Source organism: Sylvia atricapilla, chromosome 1, assembly GCF_009819655.1.
Source record: "Sylvia atricapilla isolate bSylAtr1 chromosome 1, bSylAtr1.pri, whole genome shotgun sequence".
Lineage (NCBI taxonomy): Eukaryota > Metazoa > Chordata > Aves > Passeriformes > Sylviidae > Sylvia > Sylvia atricapilla.
The window spans coordinates 67,712,134-67,727,292 of record NC_089140.1 but is presented as its reverse complement, the minus strand read 5'-3'; the positions used below and the strand labels follow the sequence as shown (position 1 = coordinate 67,727,292).

The 15,159-nt window shown below is 38.2% G+C and overlaps 1 protein-coding gene across 1 annotated transcript in view; it reads left to right on the top strand.

Annotated features, from left to right (window-relative positions):
* Positions 1-15,159, top strand: part of CDYL (chromodomain Y like) — a 103,937-nt gene that overhangs the window by 76,946 nt on the left and 11,832 nt on the right. The window lies entirely within an intron of this gene.

The window sequence follows — 15,159 nt, the reverse complement described above, 5'->3', positions numbered from 1 at the left end:
AAGCAGTATTTTTACTTCAGAACAGTTTGGAAACTGATACATAGAAGGAGTAAATCTCAAAACAAAAGAACCACCTGTTTAGGTCTGCTGTGTTTCCGATTTACCCTTTGAGCCAAAATCCATTGTTTGCCCACTTCTGCATTTGATTAATTCCTACTTCATGGTCATACTGGATTTTCATATTTTACAGGGAATATATATAACCTAGATGGAAAAGAAGGGGAAATTTTGATCTTTAAACCTTAACCATCCTAAAAGGAAGGGAGAGACTTTGTTTCCTGGCTAGTATTCATGGTTAAAGACACATCTTGGGGAGAAGCAGTTGTGAGAGAGCCACCCAGGTAGAACAGTTTGAGTCTCTGTCTGGGAACAAAATTGTTTGATGAGCTGGTAATCACAGAATCATTTAGGTTGGAAAGGGCTTTAAGTTCATCTCAACCCAGCACAGCCAAGTCCACCGTTGAGCCATGTCCCTAAGTACCATGTCTGCATAGGCAATGTATTATGGCATGTGAAAGGAATGTGTTTTGCAGTGAAATCTACTGTTTGCCATAACTGTTAGTTTAGGAATAAAACTTTACCTAACAGCTTTAGAGTCTGTATCCTTTGCACTGTTTTTTGTGCCCTTCAGAAGACTGACGAAGTTGGCAACTAAATAATCCCAAATCGGCTTTTTGAGTATGTATTGCACTAATAAAGATCTCAGAGATATCAGGGTGCTCTCTAACAGCATTTTCAGGGGCTTACTGGAGCATTTGTTAGACAGATTTGTGAAGCCTCAGCTTGAATTTTAGTCCCTTTTCTTTTCCCTTGTAGTCTACTCTAGCATTTATTATAGTCAAAATTCTTGCTGCCTGGACCTAGCAGGCAGGGAAGTCCCTGCTTGTGAAGAGGAGGTGATGAACAGTCACACTTCTCTGACTGTCCCTGTTCGTGCTTCATCCCACTGCAGACTGTGGCAGCCTCAGCGGATGTGTGGCTTTACCTCCCACCTCCCGTTGTACCTCATGCCTCAGCAGGACATCTTGTTTGCATTTTCTTTCCTGGGACAACTTTACTTGTTCTTTTTTTTTTTTTGTTTCTCTAGCTAAGCATTGATAAGCTACAAATTGATGGCAGCAATGAAATGGCCCTGTATTTCTCTTGCGGATACCTGCAACAGTTTTTCTCATGATTTTTTTGGAGCTTAAGTATAAGGAGTTTACATCACGGACTGTTTTCTATAGTGAAAATAACCTAGTCCACAGATGTGGTGTAAAGTACAAGTCCTGTTGTGTTTGCAAAAGTAATTCCCAATTTCAGTGTATTTTGTAGCCACAGAACTGAAATATTAGGAAATAGATTCACAGCAGGAAGTGGGTTTTAAAATGCTAATTGTTATTTGCTAGTCATTAAACTGGAGAAGAATGTGTTGATGTTATCTTTAGCCATGGTGCTTTTCACGTTAAGCTGTTATCCTGTCCTCCTTCCCCCTACCTCTTCCAGATGAGTTCCTGGTCAGGGGCAGCACATGGGAATTGATCAGGCTGAAAGTTAACTCAGTGCACCCCACAAAAATGTTTGGCTTGTTCCTGCTGTTACGTTATTTTTGTCAGTTTTTGTGAGGGTTCTGGTATGTCTTCATTTGTTTATGTCAGTTTATTACTCATTTCTTGACACTTAGTCAGAAGTTGATATTTCTGTCCAAATAATGAGCCTAGAGAAGGAAAACACTAATACTTTTGCCCAGATACTCAGCGGTAGTTGAACTGTACTTACTGTTTTTTGGAAATTTGGTTTAGGATTCCATTAGTCTTACTTGAAACTGGGAAAGGGAAAAACAAGGGAGGAAGAAGTACAGGTGATAGTTTTAAACTGGAATTCGGTTAAACTCTGGAATGGTTCAGCAGATGCATCAGTGGATGGAGGGATGGTATTAAGGAACAGCCATTTAAGCTGGCTTGTGTGTGGGTTAGGCAGAAATACCTGCTATGAGCGACTTGTTTCTGATGTGGCAGACTATACAAGGAAGAAACAGAGCAGTGAAAGGAAAGTAATCTTAATTTTGATGTTATGTAAACTAGATTGATACTTAAGTACCTCAAAGTAATTCAGTATGTGCTGCTTGCCCAGGTTCACAGGAGTATGCTGAGGCTTATGGAAGGAGTGGTCTTCCTGAATTTTCCGACTGAATGGAGTGCCAGTCTGTAACAAGAGTAATCAAGCCCAAGGACATACATACAGCAGACTTACTCCTTGTAGCAGGAATAAACTTGGTTACTCTGTTTGCTGTGTTGGTCTGATACGATCGTGCTGCTTCTTGCTTGTAGTCTCTTACCTGATTTTGTGGGGTGAGAGGTGTGGTCAGGAGGGGAGTAATTCCTCTTTGACAAACAAACCCCACGTTAATTCTTCTAGAAGTTTCAGTAAGTTTATAATTTTGTTTAAAAATTAATGAAAAGGATGATCCCACAGCAACATTTTTCTTATTTGTGATGATTCAAAAGAGCTGCTTAAAAATACTTTGAGATTGATAGTATTTTAACTGAAATGTAGGGGGAAATATCTAATGGTGTGGTATCTTTTGTGATGTAGCTGGTGTGGAAAAGTCATCAACTATTCTAACTAAGAAAAGACAAGGTGTTTAGCAAAACATAAATATGTTGATGTATAGATAACTAAATGGAAAACCATAAGCAATAACTTTTGTTCCAGTTGCCTGTTAATCTTAGACAACACATTAGTGATGTGGCAACATATTCTGAAATCAAATGGAGATGCAGAGCTTCTTATAACTCTGTATATCAAACTGCCAGTGACAGAGACTGTGCACAGAACATCCTGATACAGTAACCCTGAAATCTTCCTTGCTGCAAATTTCCACTTTTGAGCATCAAGTACATTTTAGGATTTTTAGGAAGCAAAATTAATTTTGGATAGAAAATTTTTAGTTTTAAGCGTATTTCCAACTTGACAAAACTGAGAATAATTCTATGTATACAGTTTCGATGCTGAGCAAAATAGTTGTGATGAGGTTATTATTTTTAAATCCTCAAATTCACATGTAAGTACGTATGATACAGAAGCTTTTGATTCAGAATTTGTAATGGTATGAAACTGCAAAATATTGGTAAAATATACTTGAAGTAATAAGTGACCTCTTGTAAATAGATGAAATTTCTCTGCAGTACCCAGGATGGCTCTCCTGAGTATTGCTTTGGATCTCCAGTAGGTCTTAACTGGAAGGACACTTGAAACATGACTTTGAGAGCAGTCTTGTTTATAAACAGAAATAAACTGAAGAGGTTTAAGGCTGCCTTTTAAAAAAAGTGGTTCTTCTATCTATATCTGAAACTACATTACTACAAATTTTATTACCCAGGATACTTTCCAAATTTGCTAGTCTTTAAGCAAGCAAGTGTTGGAGGTATTTCACTTATGATACATTTCCTATATAGACTATCACATTTGTCCGTTTCTCTTTTTTTTTACTGTCAGCAGTCTTGCCATGGTCAAGTCTGTCATTTGTTATATGTACAATATAGTCATACCCATTATGAGTATTTTTCTGGTTTCTGATGGTGTGATGGTTTCACCACTAGTATTTTAATTAACTTTGTAGCTTACACTACATTTCACTTCTGATTTTGGTCTAATTCTCCTCTCTCTTTTTTTCTTTATCCCTGGAAAAAATAATTTGTGTTTAGCATCTGTAACTATGAGAACTTCAGAGTTTTACTTTGCATTTCTAATACCCGTTCTTTATCTGTTTTAGCATCTCCCTGTATTCTTCCCAGTGTTCTTTACTTCCTATTTTCTTGTAAGTATAGTATATTCTCTTTTCCCCCTCAGTTTCTATTGACCTTTTTAACCATGTGGAGTTAATTGAAGCTACATCTCACTCCTGAAGAAAATAATTCAATTACTGTATAAGTTCAGTTTCATTTTTACACCCTCTCCTTATGTCTGGGGTATCTTGTTATTTGTCTGAAAAGTATTTAATGCAATATCTTTTTACATAACACAGCTATCTAAAATTGCACAGCATTCATCTCAGTAGAAATTAAATTTCAATTCCATTCTGTTTGTTTAGTGGTTGGAATCTGACATGAACAGGTGGGTCCCTGGCAGGTTTCAGGAAACAACCAGTCATGTAGTTCATCTATCATTCTGTCTTATCTATGACATGTTTAAATGGTTTCCAAGTTAAAATTGAGCTCGCAATTGTGGCTGCTTATGTACTAGTCCCATTATTTTTGTGTACACGATCTTTGCTTTACTCAGTAGAATTCTTCTGTCTTTTGTATAGTGACTCCCATTGATATTTTTGGTTTCTCTGTGTGTTTTTAATAGATTGTTTCCTAAGGCAAGATTTAGCTTCTGTACCTAAAAATGTTCAGACCCTGTCACCCATGAACCACCTCTTAGTAAATATAAGTCTGAGCACAGCTTTATGGACTTCCTGCTAAACACGAGGCTTCAGTACTGGACTTTGGAATTTCCAGTGATAATATATTTAAAAATCTATGAATTTGCTCTTGAGCTGTGAACACATCAGTATGACTGCCATGAAAAGATATTCTCCTGCCCGCATCATCAAATAGTCAAATAAACCTTACTTGCCTATTGCCAGCTACACAAACTATAAGATTCTCTGTGAGGCCACTGCACACTTTGATTTAAAGTATCAGACATGATACGCTTTTTCTTGTTTTTTATGTAGCAACAGCCATTATGGTACCTAACTAAACCTGCCTTGTTTTTGGTAGGGTTGATAGTAGTTGCTAAGTCCTGGTCTCTGAGACAGACCATAATTGGTTTGTCTTTTATGAAACTTGTTTGGAAATTTGCCTTAAATCACATGTTTTTCTGTTGGTTGGTTATTTTCTCTGTCACAGATGTAACTTCCTAATTTCTTGATTTTTTTTTTCCTTCCCCTTCAAAATTTCAGCCTCCTAGTATTAGTCTTTGTAATAATTCAGAGGCTGTGGTTTCATATTTATACATTGGTGCTGCTGAAATAATATGTACCACTCAAATGTCTCTATGCTAATTCTGTTGTTTCTTTAGCTGTCTCTTCTGTATAGCAGTAGTATCATTGTTGGTACTTGTGTTTTAATCTAGATACTAGTAATTTCTATAAAGACAAAAATCCAGTACTTCATAAATGCAGATTCTTACAGGAAAAATAGCTTTTGGGGATAGGGACCACCTGTAACTAATAATCCTGGCTTCTATGTTCCTTGCTTTGTAGCCTGAGGGAAGCCACTTTGGCAGCTCTGAACCATTTTCTATGTATGGCAGCATGTGTTCATGTGTTAACTACTTAATTAGTGGTTTATGGACTTATCAGTTCAGGGGTTTTGTCTGTGAGATTTTTCCTTTGATAATTTGTTCATAAATATGACAACAGTCAATGAAGTAGAAAGCCTAAGGTGTTACACAGACACTTACTGGTTTCCTCAGCAATATGAGGAGTGTGCACCCAGATAGAACCCGTCCATGTGATCTGTCCTGCTGTATAAGGGCAGCTCACTGCCTCCAGCCCTTCCAGCTACTGGCTGAGATGCCTTCTCTGTTCACTGCTTTCAGCTGTGGTTATTTCCCTGTGATTTATCATGGGCATTTTTAGGAGGGGGCAGGTGTGTGTGGTTATTTATTTACCACCTCATTGCAAAAATTGATGAAAACTTTGTTATAACGGGCATTTTCCCAAGACATATGGCCATCATTGTAGAATGGTTTGGGGTGGAAGGGACCTTAAAGATCATCCCACCCCTCTGCCAGGGGCAGGGACACCTTTTGTTAAACCACATTGTTCAAAGCCCCATCCAGCTTGGCCTTAAACACTTCAGGGGAAGGGCATCCACAATTGCTCTGGGCAACCTGTTGCAGGGCCTCCAGATTTGTTCCAGCAGATCTGTGTCCTACTTATGCTGTGTGCCATGTTCAAGATCTTCGCAGTTTCTAAATCCCAGGTGAGCAGAGCTATATCATTTGTACTGCAGTCAGGGCAAAATGATGTGAAGACAAGTGTCTCCTGTGTTTTCTAGTAATTGCCTTCAGTGATACAGGAAAAAGCCTAATTGAGGGAGGATGTCATATTTTTTCCTCATGCAAAGCATCTGATCTGAGTCTTACTCTTGGTAGTCTCCTACTGCTGAGTTTAGTTTTTTTGATTTTATTATTTTGGCGGAGTATTGTTTTGATGTTTATGATTACTATTAGGGTATTATTAGATATGCTCCACAAGGTCTTCAGTTGAGGCATGTCCTCATATATATGCTGATCCTAGCTAGTATAGCCAAGAAGCAGACAGGAGAGACCAGAAAACACAAGCTTTCAAGCTTTCGGCTTGAAAGCACAGGTTGTCTGTCACTTACTCCTTTCCATCATGCCTCCTTTTAGCTGTTGCCAGTAGATCATATCCTCCGCAGCAGTATAAAAGGGCAGATTTGGCAAGGTGATTCTGTTCTGAATTACTTTTTCTGTTCAGAGCATCTGACTATGCAGCACCTGTTTCATGGGATACCCAAAGATACTCTTCTTCCTCAGAGGTCCCTAAAGCAAGCTGTGTTTACACTTTCCCAAGACCTGTAATCTTCTTTTCACCCTATTTTCTCCCACTGGTGCCAATGCCCAGCTCTTGATTTTCACACCACACCCCTTCAGGCAGCAGAAGTGGTCGAGGCGCAGGCAGCTCTCTTAGCTTAAGGTCAAGGATCAGGACTAAATGCCTAGCATTGCAGTGTTTAGTTTTTCACTTGAGAGTTTTGGGAACCTCTCAGAGAAGTCAGACACTCCTCTTTTGCTCTTCCCCTTCCCATCCCAGCCAGTTATTTCTTCCAAGGTGTCTTGGTTTGGGAATACAGGTATCTGCCAGGGAAGGCTGGAGCGTCCCTTGGAATGGAGAATGTAAACCACCACCACCACCCTTTTTCCAATTATAATTTTTTCAGTTAAAAGCTTTTAGGCAAAAGATTTTGGAAATAGAAATAGCAGTTCTTTACTGGTATGTATAAACAAACAAACAAACAACAACAAAAAAACAACTACAGCATTGATAACAAAAACAGTACCAAGAACTTTGAGGACTTTGCTTCACAAAAACCCAGGGCAGTTTGGTCTCGGTGCCATTGCAGGATCCTCAGAGCACCAAGCCGGGAACAGTGGAAAAAGAGTCTCGGTAACTGCAGAGTGGCAGAAATGTCCCGGCAGAGCAGAGGCAGGGGGATGCAGGGTCACTCTGTAGCAGGGGAGCAGCGCTGATGGAACCACCACGGCAGGACAGGGCAGAGCTGGCCCAGCTCTCGCAGGGCGGCAGAGGAGCCCAGAATTCCAGGGTGAGCAGATGATGGCAGATTTCCCAAGACTGGACTGCGGTGAAATCCTCCAGCAGGAGCACCAACCCAGCCGTGCTTTCTCCCCGAACGCCGAAAACCAGAGAGGCTACCTGAAGCTCTGCTCTTTTCCTGCCCCAAACCCCCACCCTCCTCCGAGCTTCGGCCACCCCTTTGTTTTGTTAAATAGTCTTAAGTACGACATTTAGTCTCCTTGGTAACTTATGGGGAAAAAATTCTTTAGAGTAAAAAGGAACAAAACCTAACCCCCAACACAAGGTCAGTAATTTCTGATAAGAGAGTGCTGCTGCAGAACAGTTTTCCTGTGTATATATTATGTATTGCAGGTTTCTCAAGATAGAAAGTGTAGCTGGTGGTATTAAGGCACACTGCTGTGTGCCCTTGTGTACTGGAAGATGGCTTCAGGTTCATTTGCCACCTCTTAATGCACCTCTTGTTGAATGTCCCACAGGAGGTTGAGACAGCTTCTATGAATAGCAGACATCAGATAGTGGCTGGAAAGACACGTGTACCTTCTTGAGGTAGATAGATAAAAACAGAGGTGCATTTTTCCAGCAGGCATGCTCACTCCAGCACTCTGATCGGGGTTTCCTGAAAAGATTAACACATGCACATCACCGTCTTGAACCTCTGAAAGTCCCAAGCCTTTCCTGTCTGCTACTTTTCTGTGTTGAAATGCCAGATGGTTTTGGGGGCAGTTGTGAATGGAGCTCTTGCAAACTCTGATATTGAGAGCCTTGTCTATGTGATAAGAATGAACCTGTCAGTTAGTATTCACGTTTGTTTTCAAAAAGGAGGTAAATGAAAGTGTTCTGCTGATACAGTATTTTACCCATCTATTTAAACTTCATTCTAAAATATCTTAGCTAGATTATGAATGTTTTAATGTCCTTACAAGCATTGTGTAATGTGTATTGTGGCATGTATATGTTTGTGTCTATAGGTGAAACTACTGGGATATCTTTTGGCAGTATCTGTTCTAGATGAGCCTTGCATTAGGATATCCCACAAAAAGAGAGCCATTTTTCACACCACTCAGGGGATTGGATTGAATTGCGTGAAGTGCTCTTAATATAGAATGTGTTCAACTTAGGAGTTAGTGTGAAATAGCTGGATATACTTCAACTTTAAACCTTAGCCTATTTTGCAATAGCTTCCCTCTGTAGATGAGCCCCGAGAGATGTCCTTGCTTAACTCTCAAATTTGAGAGCATTTTGAATGAATGCTGTGGTATCATAACCTGCAGCTCCAAAAATATCAAGATAGAAGAGTTTTCCCTTATGAAATGTTCCCAGTATTAAAAGACCTCAAAAAGGAGTCTGTAACCTGGGAAAGGCTTTTCTTATTTGACTTATTCATGAAAAAAAGAAATGAAACTAACTCTTTGCTTCCCACATCAAATACTTTGGTGCATGCAACTGCAAAATGTGGCTGGGATTTCCTGACTGGAGTAATACTGGAGGCATTTAGGCATTTTTATATATATATATTTTTTTTTTCCTTACAGCCATCTAAAATGGTGAGAACAGTCATGTTCACTGTTTTCTATTTGTCAGTAGCATCTTGACTATAGATTCAGTGGAAGACTAATTATTTCAGAAAGAGGCTAAAACTGCAGTGGCAGGGGAAAGGAGAACGTTTCTAATTGATCGTGATTCATGATACAGGAGAAAAAAGATTTTGCTACTTGTGGAGTGTTTGTTTCTCTATTTTTGGTGAAATAATAAAAATGGAAATGTATTTGGAAAACTATTTGGAGATGTTAGGAGGAGGACATTTTCTTTCCATTGTGAGGCTGTCAGAAGTTTACTTAATATATTATGCATAAAAATGCACAGTTCCTCTTCAAAGAGAGTAAAACTTAATCATACTCCCTTAAAAGATGTTGCCAATTAAAAGATATTGCCTGTTATTAATGTTATCCTTGTTGGTTTTGTGAGCATGGTCTTAGCAAATCTTAGATCGAATGTTTTGTTATTCTCATTTTTTAACATATGTATTTTTTTTTTTTATTTCCACTTAAACAATATGAAATAGTCAGGCTAAGGTAAACCTATTTAACTCAAAGGTGAAGAAGTGCCCTTTTCTTTTGTACTGGTTGCCCACTTCCAGTAATAAAATTTTATGTTCTGATTAGTTGTATTTTTGGTTGGCATTATGAGTCTATCTTCACATGGATGCTTATGGTCTGAAAAGGAGAGATATTCAAAAGCAAAAATATTTAATAGGCTATAACCTACTAAGGTCCAACATGACCAGTAATGCTGCCCTAATACTAACAATACTAAAAGAAAATATAAATATTTTGTATGTATATATATATATTTGATGCTCTAAGTAATCTAAGAAACAGAGAAAACTGTCTACACAAGGGGGAAAAGGCTGCTCTGGACAATATTACTCTAAATGTGACATGGCAGCCAAGATTAAAAGCTAGTGTAGGATGGAAAAACTTCAAAAGTTGGGTAGAGATATATTACTGACGTACATGTGTGTTTCTCTCCTCCTATTAATTTTGTCCACAACAGCAGTGTCCTGTAAGAAATGTAGGTTTAATAAGAGCAATGTTTCCAAGTGACATTTACGATTAATACCTATACAAAATATGTGGAAAAGAGTAGTAATTAAACAGCATGAGAAAACAACTTCTTAGGAGTTGAAGGTAGACATTGACAATCAAGCCTGCAAGCCACTGCACGATTGCATGCTGCTGAGTTGTAGTTTCCTGTTGCTGATGTTCCACCAAGTTCTATCATAATTTGCCAGTTAATCTGTTCTTAAGACCTACAGTCCTCATTGTACTGAAATGTGATGTATTTGCAAAAACAACAGAAGGTGGCTGAATAACATCTCATGGTTCCCTGTGTAACTATTTCCTTGAAGCAGAATCAAAAGTGATTAACTTTATTTGGCAAGGATAATGTTACAGTGCACAAACACTCCCTCCCCACAGTAAGAGTATTGAGGAAGATATCAGCAGCCAGGTATTGCAGGGATCATCAGCCTATACTTTGAAGGAGTATTGTCCTTTTCCCACCCCCTCTCCTCCAAGGCATCTTTGGGGATGCCTGTTCTGATGCTGGGGTGTGCACAACTTACTGCTGGTTGCACTGTTGTGCTCTGTAGCAATGGAACCCCATATTCTGGAAGGAATTGATGAAGTTGCATCTTTCTTACATGTATGATCAGTACATTCTGAACACTTTCAGAAACACAGAGCAAATCAGCATTGTAGGTGAAATGTACAATAAATTGAGGCTTCTTTTTCTTGCAAGTATTTATTGTGAGGTTTTAAAGTAAGTGGAACTTCTGTTTGATTCAAAAATGTGTTATTAATATGCATACTCAGACAAAAATAGGCACATACATAGGAGGTTTAGAACCCTCATTTTTAGTTTCTCTACTATGTGCCAATACAGTACAGTTCTAAGATACTTTCTGTGCAATCGCTGAAGAAGAAGTGGAAAAAACTATTGGAAACTCTTCTGTATTATGTTTGCATTGTGGTATCGCTGTCTGGGATTCCTGTCTCCTGTGAAATATTTGATGTAGTGCAGAGTTAAGACTGGAAAAGCTTAACAGTGTTTACAGTTTGAGATTGCTAATACATATGAACATGTAACAAAACACCTCTTATTTGCAGCCAAAAAATTAAATGTCAGGCAACCTGCACTGGACAACTCATGTTGAACTCTTGTGGATTATATATACAGGGTACAGTGAAGAAGGAAAAGTACAGAAAGGGCTTGGGGAAAAAATGTAACTTACTTCTAGCACCAGATTTTAATTTCTTTTTTTCATTGAAAATTCAAGTTGTTTTTACCAATTAGTTTTCCAGATCATATTGTTCCCTGTCTGGTGCTTGACTTGTAATCAGTTACAGTTGCAGTTTTATTTCTGCAGTTAACACTTTAGGACATTGCTGCTGCTGGTGTTTGTTCATTTGCTTATTCAAGTGGGGTGCTTCTCATTAACCCCTTCATTACTTAGTGTAGGAAAGGATGTAAGTGATGTCAGGAGGTTACAGGAAAGACATGGGACTTCCCAAAGCCCTTTGTGAACACATCAGGCTTCTCTGAAAACACTGAGTGATTTCATGATTAAAATGAGCGCTGATTTTTAGTGCAGATGAACGCCAGGCATTGAGGAGGGGACAAAACAGGCTTACACACCAAACTGTGCCTATAGCAAAACATAAAACAGTGACTGGTTTCCTGGCTATGTGTTCCTGCTCAGGGAAATGGCATTTGGTTTGTTTTGGACAGTTTTCTGCAAGCATCTGTTTGGTGGTAGTTTAGAAAAAAAAAAAAAAAAAAAAAAAAAACAACCCATACTGAATATTGTATTCCCACTTTGGGTCCTATTCCAAGAGTTAGTAGAAGAGGAAGAAGCGTGGAGAAGAATGGCAGGCTTGGACTGGCTTCTGGAAGGAAAAAAGGGAAATAAGATTGGGGATAGTCAATCTGGAGAAGGGCTGTGATGAAAGGAATGAAGGGAAGTCAACATGTATGTTCCAGAACTTGCTGCCAACAGATATTTTGGAAGACAAACCCATAGTAGTTTCAAAAGTAAATTGGACAAACCCGTGGAGAAGAAGAGTTTAATTATATGGGGTTTGTGCAGCCTATGATTCTGGGCGTGCAAATTTTAGTAATTGCTAAGTGGCTGGAGTTAAAGAAAATACTCAGACAGTATTGTTCACACCTCTCATGTTCTTGTGCTTGCTCCTTAGGCATCTATGCTGAGATTTCAGAAACAGCATACCCTGTCAGTCAAACCTTGAATTAAGAGCACTGACACATAAGTACCCAAAAGAAGTGTGCAAAAATGGCTTGGCTGGTTCTAGACAATCTCTTCGGATGTATCCCCACTCTTCTTGCAGGGAGGGGAGTATTTGTATTGGAGGTTTGGTATGTAAGCTAAACTGGACTTCTCAGTAGCACTGAGGCATGAATATCTTAGAGAGGTGCTTGGGATTTTAATTTTGGATTGTTGTGGAGTGTAACTTGTGTTTTTTAAAAACATATTTGTTCCACCTCTTTCCCAAAACCGGTATTTTGTGTCTGTCTTCCTTTGGATAAGACCAGTTCTTTTCTTATCTGTTGCCCATAGCTTTAGGATTTTTTTCCCCTCCAAGGGCAGTTGCATGAAATTGCTGATTGTTACCAGGTTTTGGTCAGGAGCTGCTGGCCGAAGTACTCCTCTTAGCTTCCTTTTGCATCTGTATAATGAAGTTTTGGCTTTGTCCAGTAGCAGTACTGTCTTCAGCTTGGACATGATGTTGTCAACAATTTGCAGGAGAAAGGTTTTAGGAAACTATAAGCTGTTTTTTACATCTAAAACAAACAGTTCTTCATTAGTTGACAATATCCAGGGTAAACTGCCTTTTTTTCTAAGTCCTTACTTATTTTTGGAAGCTCAGTTTGAAAGGAGAGGGCTGTGGTGTTTTGTCTTTGTTATACTATCTCCATTAATATCTTAAAATGCAGAGCTGCTTTTGGTTTGTTACAAAACTCTGTTTTAAAACATTAAAATATAGCTGTACTTATCCTGAAGATAAGTAACCTTGATGTAAAGTTTTCATGTGAGGAAATCTCTGGCAATACAGTTAACTCTCAATTGAACTTGTTTATTTTCACCCTCATTTGCTGTATGTATCATGTGTCCAAGACTGAGCAGCAAAACCACCTTTGCCTGTGTACTTAGAAAATGAAATACTGCTTTTTGTCTCTGAGTTGTCCCTTTGCTTCCAAGGACCAAATGCCAAGAGAAAGAGCCTCTTGTGCTGTTAGCTATACAGGGTCCCAAACTTACACTGGTAATGACAAACATTAACAAACATGTTTCCGCCCTTTTGGTGCAATATTCTGACCTGTACTGGCTGGCCGAGCCTCCCTGTGCAGAACTGTGATTTCTAAAGGTGACAGAGGTTTTTTTATTCCAGTCTAAGTATCCTAGAAGTGTGTTTACATGACTGGAAAGAGGAGACTTCTTCCTCTGAACTGCAACTGTCCCTTGCTTGTGGTTTGAAACTCCCAACTATTGATAAATGTAGGCAGGGTTTACATGAAAAATCAGGAGGTCTCTTGCCAGTTCAATAAGCGTGAAAATTGTCCTGTGGTGTTTACATCTTGATCTTTCTTGCCAGTTTTGTCTCTCAGAGTATATAATCATTGTCTCTCGCATCTCAAAGGTAATTTTCTGGTATTTGAGTATATCTTTGGAAGAATGAGTCATGGGAAAATACAGGCTCAAAGGTCTTGCACAAGTTTACTGACTCCTTGTTTTGGCTTAGTCTAGTCTTTCCTGCTCTCCCAATTCTCCATGTTTTTCACTATGGCTAGGACAAAAGAGCTAAAAAGCTTTGATCAGGGTTTAAAAATTAGAGGTGATTTCAATTGTTTTAATTTACAGTTCTTCTGGAAAACCATGCCAATGAGACCATTTCATCTTGTGTTCCTAAGCAAATGTGGAGCAACATTGGTGTTCCTGCAAATTTCCTTTCAAGCGAATTTTTTTAAACTAGTGTGATTGCCATAATATGGTTTACAAGGGAAGAAATGAAAGCATTCCTCATCAACTTCATATTTAGTATACACCGGGGGTTTTTTTATTCTGCTGAAATGAAAAAAAAAAGGAATCGGCAAATCTGGGAATAAATGTGAAATTTTTGTGACAATACAAAATACTGATTTTCGATTTCTTTTTGTTCATCTCTGTATCTAAAACTAATCACAAAATGAATCCATTTTCTTACTCTTCACTTAAAACTAAAAAAAATCGAAGTTGTCTTTAACTTCTTCACAAAAAAGTGTGATGCTGAGAGGATTAAATCGTTAATGCAACAAGAAAGTCCTTAAAAAGGAGAATAAAATCTTATTACTGTACAGATCCTTAAACAGGCTAATTGCCATTAGACTGCTAATTATAAAGTATTTATAATAAAATATTTATTTTAAATATTTGATATAAAAACTTCATTTATATCCAGAGACAGCTTCTGCAGTATAAATAGGGAAATTTATAATGCTTTAAATTTTAATTAAATTTAGCCTGTTTTCTTATTGTCTCTCTCATACTTCATATGAGTCAAAGTAAGAGCACTTGAATATAGTGGAAATGTCAAGATATTGGATATTCCAGTTACTTAAGTGAATTTCTTTAATGTCTTCATTGGACCCAAGTATTTCAAGTATGTTGTAATTAAAGCAAATTTTGAAATAATTTAATTTTTAAATATAACTTCTTCAGAAAGATAATGACAAATTACAATAGCATTTAATTAATAACTTATTTTTTTACATGGTTTAACTCTACTTCTTAATACACTGTATGCACGGTGTTCTGAAGTACCTGTTAGTGAGATAAGGGCAGTGGCTTTCCAGAAGATGTTAGTCTCAGGGTTCAATTTTAAGGAAAAGTCTTTCAGAACTTTACTGTCTTGGACTCTAACACACTTTCCCAATATTTTTAGTCCTATGCTCAGTTCATTACTTTAGTATGACAAATTCTCTGGTGATTTTGCATGGAGACTTAAACATACAGAGGGATTATAGATCCAGTATGTTCTCTTATTTTCTTTGGTATCATGTTCCTAATGTGGGCGACAGAAGAACCTGTCCCTCCTGTGACATGAGGAATGGCCTGTTTTCTTGAATGCCTTCAAACTCTCTCTGTGTAAGGGACTGGGAACAAGACCTACGAAACTTAATTGTTGATTTGCCAATTCCAATAGCAAAAAATGTTTAACGTGAGAAAGATCTCATTGTCTATGAATCCATTAAAATATCCATCACTGCATGGGTCTTGTGCTCCTCTC